Below are 9,796 nucleotides of genomic sequence, written 5' to 3'. Positions count from 1 at the left end.
ATTTTGCAAATAATGAGTTCTTGCCCTTTCTGTTCTGGGGTCGTAGTTTGAGATTCTTACACCCCTTGCATTTTGGAGTCCTTGTGTAGTTCAGCTCCAGGAGTCTGCGGAGAGCTAAAGTTCTAGCAGCATTTCTGTATCTACACAGTTTTCCTGGGAGTGGCATTTCATCAAGACCGTGACACCTTATACCACAAGTCGTCTCTGGTGTCTTTCGGTCGGTGGGGAACTTCTTGCGGCGTTTGTTTCTCCCATGCAGGTTTCTGTCGTCGGCATCATCAGAGGATTCGCCTCCTTCGCCATGAGCGTCCAGTTCTCTGTGGACGATATGACCGGCCCTCCGTTGCGTGTGATGCAGTGGACAAACTGGGAGGCAAGCTGCAGGAACAGAGCCCTCAGTGCTGTCACGGGAGAAAGCTGGAATGAATTCTACTTAAAGGTTCTGCTGTTCTGTAACTGTTCCACAGAACGGTGCTCAGATGACCACGGCTTCACCTGGAACATATGTGAAGGTTCTGGGAACTTTACGAAGTTTCCAGGTATTTCAAAGATTTTTCAAGATCAGCTTCAGGAGTGACTGACAAACTTTGCTTTATTCCTTTTTGCCTTTTAGGGTCAAAGATGTTTGCTGGCAATGGACATCCGGTTAATTGACCCGAATGAGATCACATCCCACATGTTGGAAGTGGTGCATGCCCACAAGGAGCTTGGAGAGGTACTACCTTGGGAGGACCGGGCTCATCTGGTTTCAGGCTAATAATTCTGAACTGTTGTTCGAAGTCTCTAACGAAAAACAATTGCACCACCCAGACCGAAGCCCTGTTCCTACTGTCCCTCTGAATTTATGGCTTTGGTCAATGTCCTCCTCTACTGGTCCGCGCACAGGGATCCAATCCTCCAGTACTCCAGGTGTACTTGCTTTAGCTGACCTTACAGGTGAGATGTGGCCTTTGACATTTGAATCAGGAGCAGATGGAGGCCACGATGGCTGCCCTCAATTCACGGGCAGTTTTAATCTACCAGGCGACGACTGCAGCGCAACCAATGGTTGTTTTGACCACTGAATTGTGGAACGAAAGTACGCCAAACATTTGTCTCTGTGGATAGCTTATTGCTCTATTTTGTTCGGAACACTACACATTAGTTTCAGCTGAGAATCCCTGATGACGTCTGCCAACAATGAGCTGATCACTCACCCGGTGGGCCGGAGGCAGCAAGAACAGGCTGAGGCTTTTGATGGCACGTTCCAACGTTGGTCTTGATTGGTTACGTCACGTACATCCTAGATCATCTTCCGCGCTCCAGGGAGTGTGCAGGCAAAGCACATCCTCAGTCGCTTTGGCCAGCAGCAGAGGGAGGAAGAAGAGCAACAGGTGTTCCTACAACTCTTTTGGACAGAACAGTCCTCTTTGGAAATGTGAAGAGCCTTGTTTCATCTGGACAGTCCTTGAATGACCTCACGGTGAGCGTGCTCTACTTTACAGCTGCTTCCATAAAGTGTCTGGTCAGACTTCTCCTTTAAACGCTCACTGAACCTCAATTAGACACAATGATTTCGGAAAAATGTGATCACCCGCTTGGAGTCCATCAGATCACTGGGAACCCACTTGGAGATGTGGAAATCTGAAATGATCACCGCGCAAGACCAAGGTACCAGACTCAATTCCTGACTGGTTTTTCTGGGACTATAAATGATTTGGAGTTTCCTGGAGGTTATTGTTTATAAGGTGGGGCAGATTTCAAGGAACGTGCTTACCGCTGATTATCGGAGGAAGCATTTCCAAGAGGACGCTTCTTGACCTCAATCTTTGTCTTGCAAAGATTTCATGGAGATCTTGTCGCAGCCTCATCTGAGTGCTTCAGTGATTCGTCCTCATCTGGGTCACAGGAGTTCCATTTAGCCGTCGCTTTTTCTTCAGTCATTGTTTTATTGCAGTGACGCATTTGTTCCCTGTATGGGATCGTATGCATAGCCAGTTGTCCTGCGTGACCATCCATTTTACCTGAGATATCTGTCCTGAGGAACTTGTATCCATGTGGAACTGATGTTCAAGGCTGTCGTAGATATCTAGATGCTAACCTCAGGGTTCTGAGATTAGCTGATTAACGAGGTGGTATTATGTCCTCCTCCCTTGCCATTTGTGTTTTTAAATGCAGGTTCTGACTGGTTGTCAGAAGGTGAAATTGTGGGCAGGGCAGCCGACCAGGGATGTAGCGGAGCGTCAGCCTCCACCCACAATGTTGAGCTGCGGTCACATTCCACCACATTCCGTTATTAGGGTTTTTACAGGATGGGAGTTCACGCTAATGGACTGGTTTCAGCAGCTATCGGTAGGGGCTGTAAGACTGAGATCTGCGGCTGAAGAGGGACTGCAGACCACGTGCCTGTCAAACCAAGTGATCCCATCAAACCCGTGAGAACAACCGTTGACAGGGTAAACAAACGATGACAAATGGCTCGCTGTCGCCGCTCTTTGTGTAAATCTAATTCGTGTAATCCAGTTTGCCTTCCATTGCCCTCATCCCCCTTCGCTGCTCACTGTTTTCTTCTGACACTCCTTCCTGTGCTTCGCATCCCCTTTTTCGCTGGCTGCTGCCACCATGTTTGCAGATGGGTTGGTGATCCACACACGCTACCTGATCGTGTCCAGTCGGCGTTATATGACTGACTGACTGAGCGCCATTGCTGCTTTGACCCTGGTGTGCAGTAGCACCTCAGAACCACAGCTTCCTGCCAGCAAGTGTCGCTGGCCTCAATATGTCCAGGACTGCCAAAAAGCCCTGTGCCAACTGCCCTCCTGACTCCATTCTCAAGGGACGCCCCAGACTGGCCCTCTGGCTAGCCGACCCCGCACAGCGATGCCAAACGCTTGCGGAGGTCGTGCTCTGTCCCTCTCCTGGAGTCTCTTCACCTCTAAGCACCCGAATCCCACTTGTAGTGGAATTCATGAGGGTATGAATATCAAGCTAACCCCGGTACCTTCAGCAGAAATCATCTGGCTGACGCTTCAGTGGTGCATTAGAAGATAGAATATTTGACAGTTGATGAACTGTTTTCTATTAACTCATCACTCAGGGTCACCAACATGAGTAAGATGAAGACAGAAGAGGGTTGGGTGTCACTCCTCCACAAGCTTCTTTAAAACAGGCCGGCCTTTTCCACGAGAGCTACTCGACCCTATCGAGTTGAGTATATGTTCGATTATCCCCTTTCCTGAAGGTCTTTGCTCTGAGGGAGCACCTATGAACCTTCCTACCCAATGGTCTCTTCCCGCCAGTTCTCTGTATTCCAGTTGTGATAACACTGATCCAGATAGTCGTGTATCCAAACAAAATACAGTCATGTCTTGTTGGATTTGCATTAAAGAATCCTGGTTCTCTGGCTACGTGTGCAGCAGACGCTGCTGTTGCAAGTCACTTCTGCCTTCGAGACCTTTGAGCGGTTGAAAAACATGCCTGTCTTCTCACGGAGACCTGGTGACTCGTGTCTGTGCAAGGCAGTGATGTGAAGGGGTGACTGTCAAGCTCCTGAAGAGACCAGGGAAGATTTTTGCTGCAGAGGGATAACTTTCTCAAGCTTCCTGGCTCCTTCTGTCCGCTTGCCCAAGTTGCTTGTGATGGTCTAGTTAATGCTTTGCTGCGATTAGTGGGTCAATGTGCTAGAAAAGTGGAGGCCATGCACTGTGAGGCTCAGAGAAAATATTGAACTAAAATCAAAGCTGTTCTTGGATTCTGTCTTAATCTGTGCCCGACTCTGAAATCTGCAACATTCGGTTGGTTTCTTCTTGTCGAACACTTTTCGGGACCCTGAACTTGATTTTCTTCCCTTGAAGCTGTTTCACCTCATCCCAGGGCTTCTTCAGCTCTGTTGGTTTCACATGTATCTTCTCAGCAGCAAACCACAGGGTGCCTTCTTACTGACTTAACTTTCTCTGCTGGACATTCAGGACATCTCAGCTCTGCTGTATCCTAAAATGCTGAGCTGGTGACAGCATGCAATTCAGGAGACCTGAGGTGCTAAAGGGCGCGTAAATTCTCAGCTGATGTTACAGTATGCCTTTTATAGTCTCCATCCCAGCAGTCTTTGGCATTTTATGCTTCCTCATGTACCCCATTCTTACTGCTTGTAACTTCAAGAACAGCTCTGCTTCCAGCTGTGTTGCTAAAAGCTGGCATAATTTGGAAGGTGGTGAAGAACAGCAGTCGCCACAGTGAACCCTCTCAGAAGGTTCTCTGTGAAATAACCAGTCTTACATGTTTGTATGCTCTTTTAGTGGGTTAACACAAAGTAAATTTGATTTCAGACAAAAGAGCTTTGCCAAGAGTGGACCATGTTTGCAGATGACTTTCTGATCTTTAGTGGGAGCAAGGTGGTGCGTCCCAGAAAGGAGGGGAATGACGGTCTGCTGCAGAAGGACTGAGGGTACCTCAGGCATTGGTTCACCTATCTACATTACAGTCATTTGGCAGACGCTTTTATCCAAAGCGACTCACAAAAAGTGCAATTCAGTCCCCGAAGATCCGAAGTACCAGTAGTCAGAAGTGACCACTCTACCAAATAGTCATCTCAAAACCACATACATTCATTACTTCGTTTTTTTTTTTTTTTTTTTTTTTCTCCCGGGGGTGGGTGGGGGCTAAGTACGATTTGTGGGGTAGTGCTTGGTGAAGAGGTATGTTAAATATAAACTCTAATGTCAAGCCCACTGTCCACAAGCACTGTATTCCATCTACTGGATAAAACACTGGACAGAGAGGAATCCTCAGCAGCCTTCACCAAACATCCAGTCTTCCAATCCATGGAGGTTAACAGGACCTTATAAGTTTCATCACTGCTACTCTTGCAATGAAAGGCACCGTTAGACCCCAGAGACATAATCACATGGCTAAAATGTTTTTTCATTTTTATTCATAGGCTCTCTTTGGCATTTATCATCGCTGAAGGTCTTCTCTACCATTGAACATCGTGTCAAGTTAGCAGAACATTAGCTGAGTACTTCAGAATCATCCTTCAATAAATTGCAGAGCTCATCCTGGTTCTTGTTGTCCTTAAAATCTGGTCCTTAGCAGCCTGGATCCTCTTTGTTTAAAGTCCAAATGAAGTTGTGACCCGGGGTCCTGCAGTCTGTTAAGCAGATCGTGTGGAACTTAACTGAGGTAAGTTCCAACCAAGGCCCAACACCTTCTCACCAGCTTCAATCACCGTGAAAGTGATGTAATCTTCCGGTTTCAAGCACAGCTTTGAGGACCTCGCTGTGGAGGCTCAACTGCCTCAAGCAATAGACCTCATTCAAGCACTGCTAGGGGAACGTGAAGACTGGACCTCCATCATACCACTGGCAAACCCCATCCGGGTCTGCTCAGACCCACGCTGGCTGCTTCAGTGGAGGTTCTTTCCTTCACATTTACTGACTGCCCCAGTGGATGCTGTTGACCCAAACAATACGCAACCGATGGCGGGTTGATCTTTGTCCGCTGACCCGCCTCGCCATCGGCTTCATCGCCGAGCTTTTATCAGAATCTCACCAGAACTCTGAATGTCTTTTTACACCAGGTGCAGGCTGTCATCCCTGGTCCGGCGTTGGAGGAGGATCTCCCAAGACCATGGGATCCAATTTCATTGCAGATCAGCCATGATCTGGTTCCTCACAGCTTCAGGCCTGTTTGACCACAACTGTCCTGCAAACCTCAGTGAGCAGGAGATGGAGTCTGGACCTTCAAAACCGGTCCACCTTGAACTGACTACGTGTGTGTATGTACAAACGTATGGTAAAAGTAATCTTTTTTTCCTGGCAGGAAGCAACGTCATCCCAGGACCAGCTGAGGAGGCGGGGTTCGCCCCACTCAGGACTCATGATTACTTTGTGGTTATTTCCTCTACAACAGGTCAGGTGCATCTGCGGAATCCTGATGTTTCCCCAACCATCTTAGAAGGACCTGAGGGAAATGCAGAATAATGTTAAGCTGTGTCAATCTCCAAAGTTTGTCCACGGAAGCGGACACTCCTCTGCAACAGGATCTCAGTCACACACAAAGTGTGACATCCACAAAATGAACGCTGCGGTGAGGTCCTCAGGCATCAGCAGGCCAGCCAGTGGTCTGGAAGTCGATGCTCAGCCCTTCCATCCCATCACTGTCATGAAGTTTTCCACTGGGTGAGTAGAAGTCAAGAATTCACAGATCTTCTCAGACAAAGAGGTCTAATCAGAGCTCTCCAGGTTTCTCGTATAGGGTTCTGCTCATGCTGGAGCCAGTATCCCAAGCCTCGCTGCTGAGCTGATGCTGAAAATTTCTGTGGCTGATGGAAGCTGCTCAGACCTGGAAAGCCTCACTTGGCCCCGAAGAAGGAGTGCTGGGCTGCAATTCTGGATATTTTAGACCTGGATGTCAAAAGCCTCCCTGAGATGGGAAACCTTCTGTTATCCCTATGCAGGACTGGGTGGCCGGACTCTCACAGGTGAAGATTTGAACTGCGCCGCCGTGAGGAGCACGGCGCGGTATCGGGCCTTCTCGTCCCAGTATCAGCGGCTCCTTGCTTCAGAAGGTAGGAGGAGCCTGTATCCCGTTTCTTGATTCCAAGGGGACCCGTGGTTTCCTTTCAGCGAGTCCTGGGAGAAAAACGTCAAGCTGCTGCGCCGGGAGGAGGGGGGAATCTTCACGGCATGATTGACAGCTGTGGAGCTATTAATAATTCAGGACGCGCTGGTTTCCCTTCGCACAGACCAGAAGTGGTACCCAGCTCTGCTCCACATAGCAAATACGTGATTTATTCCACACCGCAGCCATTTGAAGTTCGACAAATATTGAGAATCTGCAGGAAAAAAAAGATGAAAACCCCGTTTTCCAAGCGTTACACCTTTTTATCTACCGTGAGTTTGGCCCCTTCTCAAAGACGTACTTTCGAAACCTCAGTCTCATGTGAAATTGGAAAATCTGTCCGATTGGAAATGAAGTATTTACACTCTGAACTTCAGTCGTAGCACTAAAACTGCGCGAGGACAAAGGTAATAGTCAGATTGTTTCCCAAACTATTGAGTGCACCTGATTATAAGCCGCCCCGGCTAAGAATAACTAAATAAATCTATGTGTACTTGTAGCATGAGAAATTTGCACAGAAACATTTTTTTCAATTAAATTATTGGTAATTAAATGCCTACTGGAAATGCTTTTTTCCGAACAATGTCTGTAACACGGCTGATGAAAAAGATGAATCATACATAGGACAAGGAAAAATCCATCCATTTTGTATTCCTGCTTTGTCCCACTCCAGCTGATCTCTATCTTGATCTTCCTCCTGCACGCTAAAACAGTTAAAATCGTCGTCTTTGGCGTCGGAATTGAACAACCTCAGAATTTCATCGGTCCGATGTGACCGTTGTTTCAGGAAAAAGTAGCGGCTTATAGTCTGGAAATGACAGTGCTGCCTGTATGTATTACTCAGTATTTAGTGAAGGATAATTTCAGCTATTTTTTACTAAATATATTTTACATTTAATCAGATGAATTTCATTATGAATGTTTTGAGTACATTTTATGTACTTTTCTGGTCAATAAGGAAGAATAAGACTGGAACTGGACCTGCATGATTGCACTGCACAAGTTCTTCCTTAAATAGTTTAACGTATACTGTCAAATGTAACAGTTCACTTTAGTGGTTATTTGTACTCGATTGTTATTATACTGGCTTTTTGACAGCGTGTCTGCAGCACATGCTGAAGGTTGGAGCATCTCCCCCTCCTCGTGTTTGAAGAGCATCAGGACCCCTGACAGCCCCGAACCCCCGTCAGCCCCGCCCCGCTCCATTTACAGCCCATAATAAACCCTGGGAGCCGAGGAGACGGCCTCCAGGCGGCCCTCGGCGGCGAGCGCTGGTTCTGACACTAGAGGGCAACAAACGTTCTGGAATTCACTGGAAGCTCTGCAGCACGTTTGGAGATGTTTGCTGTGAGGAGCTCGCAGGTCCCACCTCCACCCGATCAGATGGGAGGAATGCTCTGGAGACGCTGGTTATCTAAAATACCTAAATAAAGAGATCAGGGGATAATTTGGATCTCAGTGTCTTTAGAGCAGTGAAATTCTGTGTAAAATTGGAAAAATAAAGTAAAAACTAAATAAATAAAAAAGGGGAAACTAATAAGAGCAAATGAGAAGGTTCTAAAGGATCCGCAAACACCTTTTGGAATTTTTAAAATCTTTTTTTTAAATTTGAGTGAACACACACGCACACAATCCGTTGGATTCAAAATTAATATTCTCTCATTTCAGCATGGTGGTGGAATATCTCATCCACCGCAGCAGCGAGAAGAATGGCAAACCGGGGGATCCAGAATTTCCTGTCCACCATCCTCCGTCACTGAGTCTGAGAGCTGGCCAAGAGGTGGGAGAAGGACGGGAGGAGAATCCGAGAACAAAGAAAGCTCAGAAGATGGAGCTGGAATCTGAACCGTGGTAGGTCGGCCGCTGGAAGCTCGGAGAAGATAATTCTAGCGGGGGCGTCTGCGTCTCCTCGCTCCTCCAGGCAGAAGGATGGCGTTCCACCCGTCCAAGTGTCCTTGGGCAAGGCAGCGCCCCCGTGCGTCTCAGGAATCCCTCCGGCGCCGTGCTCGCCGGTGGCACCTCGTTTATCAAATTTGCATGAGTGCACTCGGGTTGCCATGGCGATAATTAGCAGAGCCGCCAAATTAACTTCCCCAATTGTTTAATGATGTACGACCCCCCGATCCCCATCGCGAGACGCCGTGGAGGCGTTCCAGGATTTAACCCTTTGGCCGCTGCAGGAAGAAGCCCGGCCCACGTGCGCGGTGAGCCGGCGGCCTCCTCCTCCTCCTCCCCGCCGCTGTGACAGCTGACTGAAGGTTGGGAGCAGCGGCCCTGTCGTCCCTGATCAGCCAGGCGAAACTCCTGAGACGCTCCCAGACGGGACGGGTTGTACCTGTGACACCCCCTGTCACCGCCGCCGCAGCCTCCTGTCATCCGCCGCTCCTCGTGACTTTCACGTCTCCCCGCGACGACTACTTTGCTTTACTTATGAGTTGACTTTTGGACGCGGCTTCAGCAGCCGTCGGTCCTGTAAACCCCCGTCAGATGCAGAGCTTCTTTGCCTCCTCGGTAAAAACGTGGAGGAGGACGTGTTTGAGTCCGCCAAGAAGTTAATACCCGAGCGAGCTGTTAGCGCCGGAGGTCTCTGGTGTTTTTGTCCCTCTGGACTCATGACACCGACGGCTGACCATCGTGTCCATGTCACGCCAGACGGTTTCCCACGGAGACGGGCGGTGGCTCCTTCCTCAGTGGGCCCTGCTTAGGAACACAGGACTCTTCGACGAGGCGTCTAGAGCGGTCATTTTCTGAACGTCCGTGTCAGATGAAGTGAGCAAACACAACGAGGCTCATTGTTAGAAAGAATCCATGTGACTCCCCCGCTCCAGAGGAGCACATTTATTATTATTGTGTAATGCACATTTATTAATGCTAAGCGTGCTCATCTACACAGGACATCACAAACTCATGGAGCGCAAATAACAAACTGAAATCTACCTGTGTTTGATAACATAAAGTATAAGGCCTTTTAATTGAATTTTTTTTTTAATTTATTTGATTGATTTAATGTCATTAATTCATTATTAGGCGTACAAAAGCATTAGTTAATTGATGAACAATATTTCTTTGATTAAATTCTTTCATTTGTATACAATTAATTGCTGTGTTTATGACTTAAATCATTTTAATTAGTTATTTATTTCCATTTCTTGACAGCACCAAGACACTGAGCCCCGTTTCCTGACAAATGTATCTTATG

Source organism: Fistularia commersonii, chromosome 30, assembly GCF_037954325.1.
Source record: "Fistularia commersonii isolate RoL2024-O1a breed Wild chromosome 30, RoL_Fcom_v1.0, whole genome shotgun sequence".
Taxonomy (NCBI): domain Eukaryota; kingdom Metazoa; phylum Chordata; class Actinopteri; order Syngnathiformes; family Fistulariidae; genus Fistularia; species Fistularia commersonii.
The sequence above is the reverse complement of the archived record's forward strand: the minus strand, read 5'-3'. Positions refer to the sequence as shown.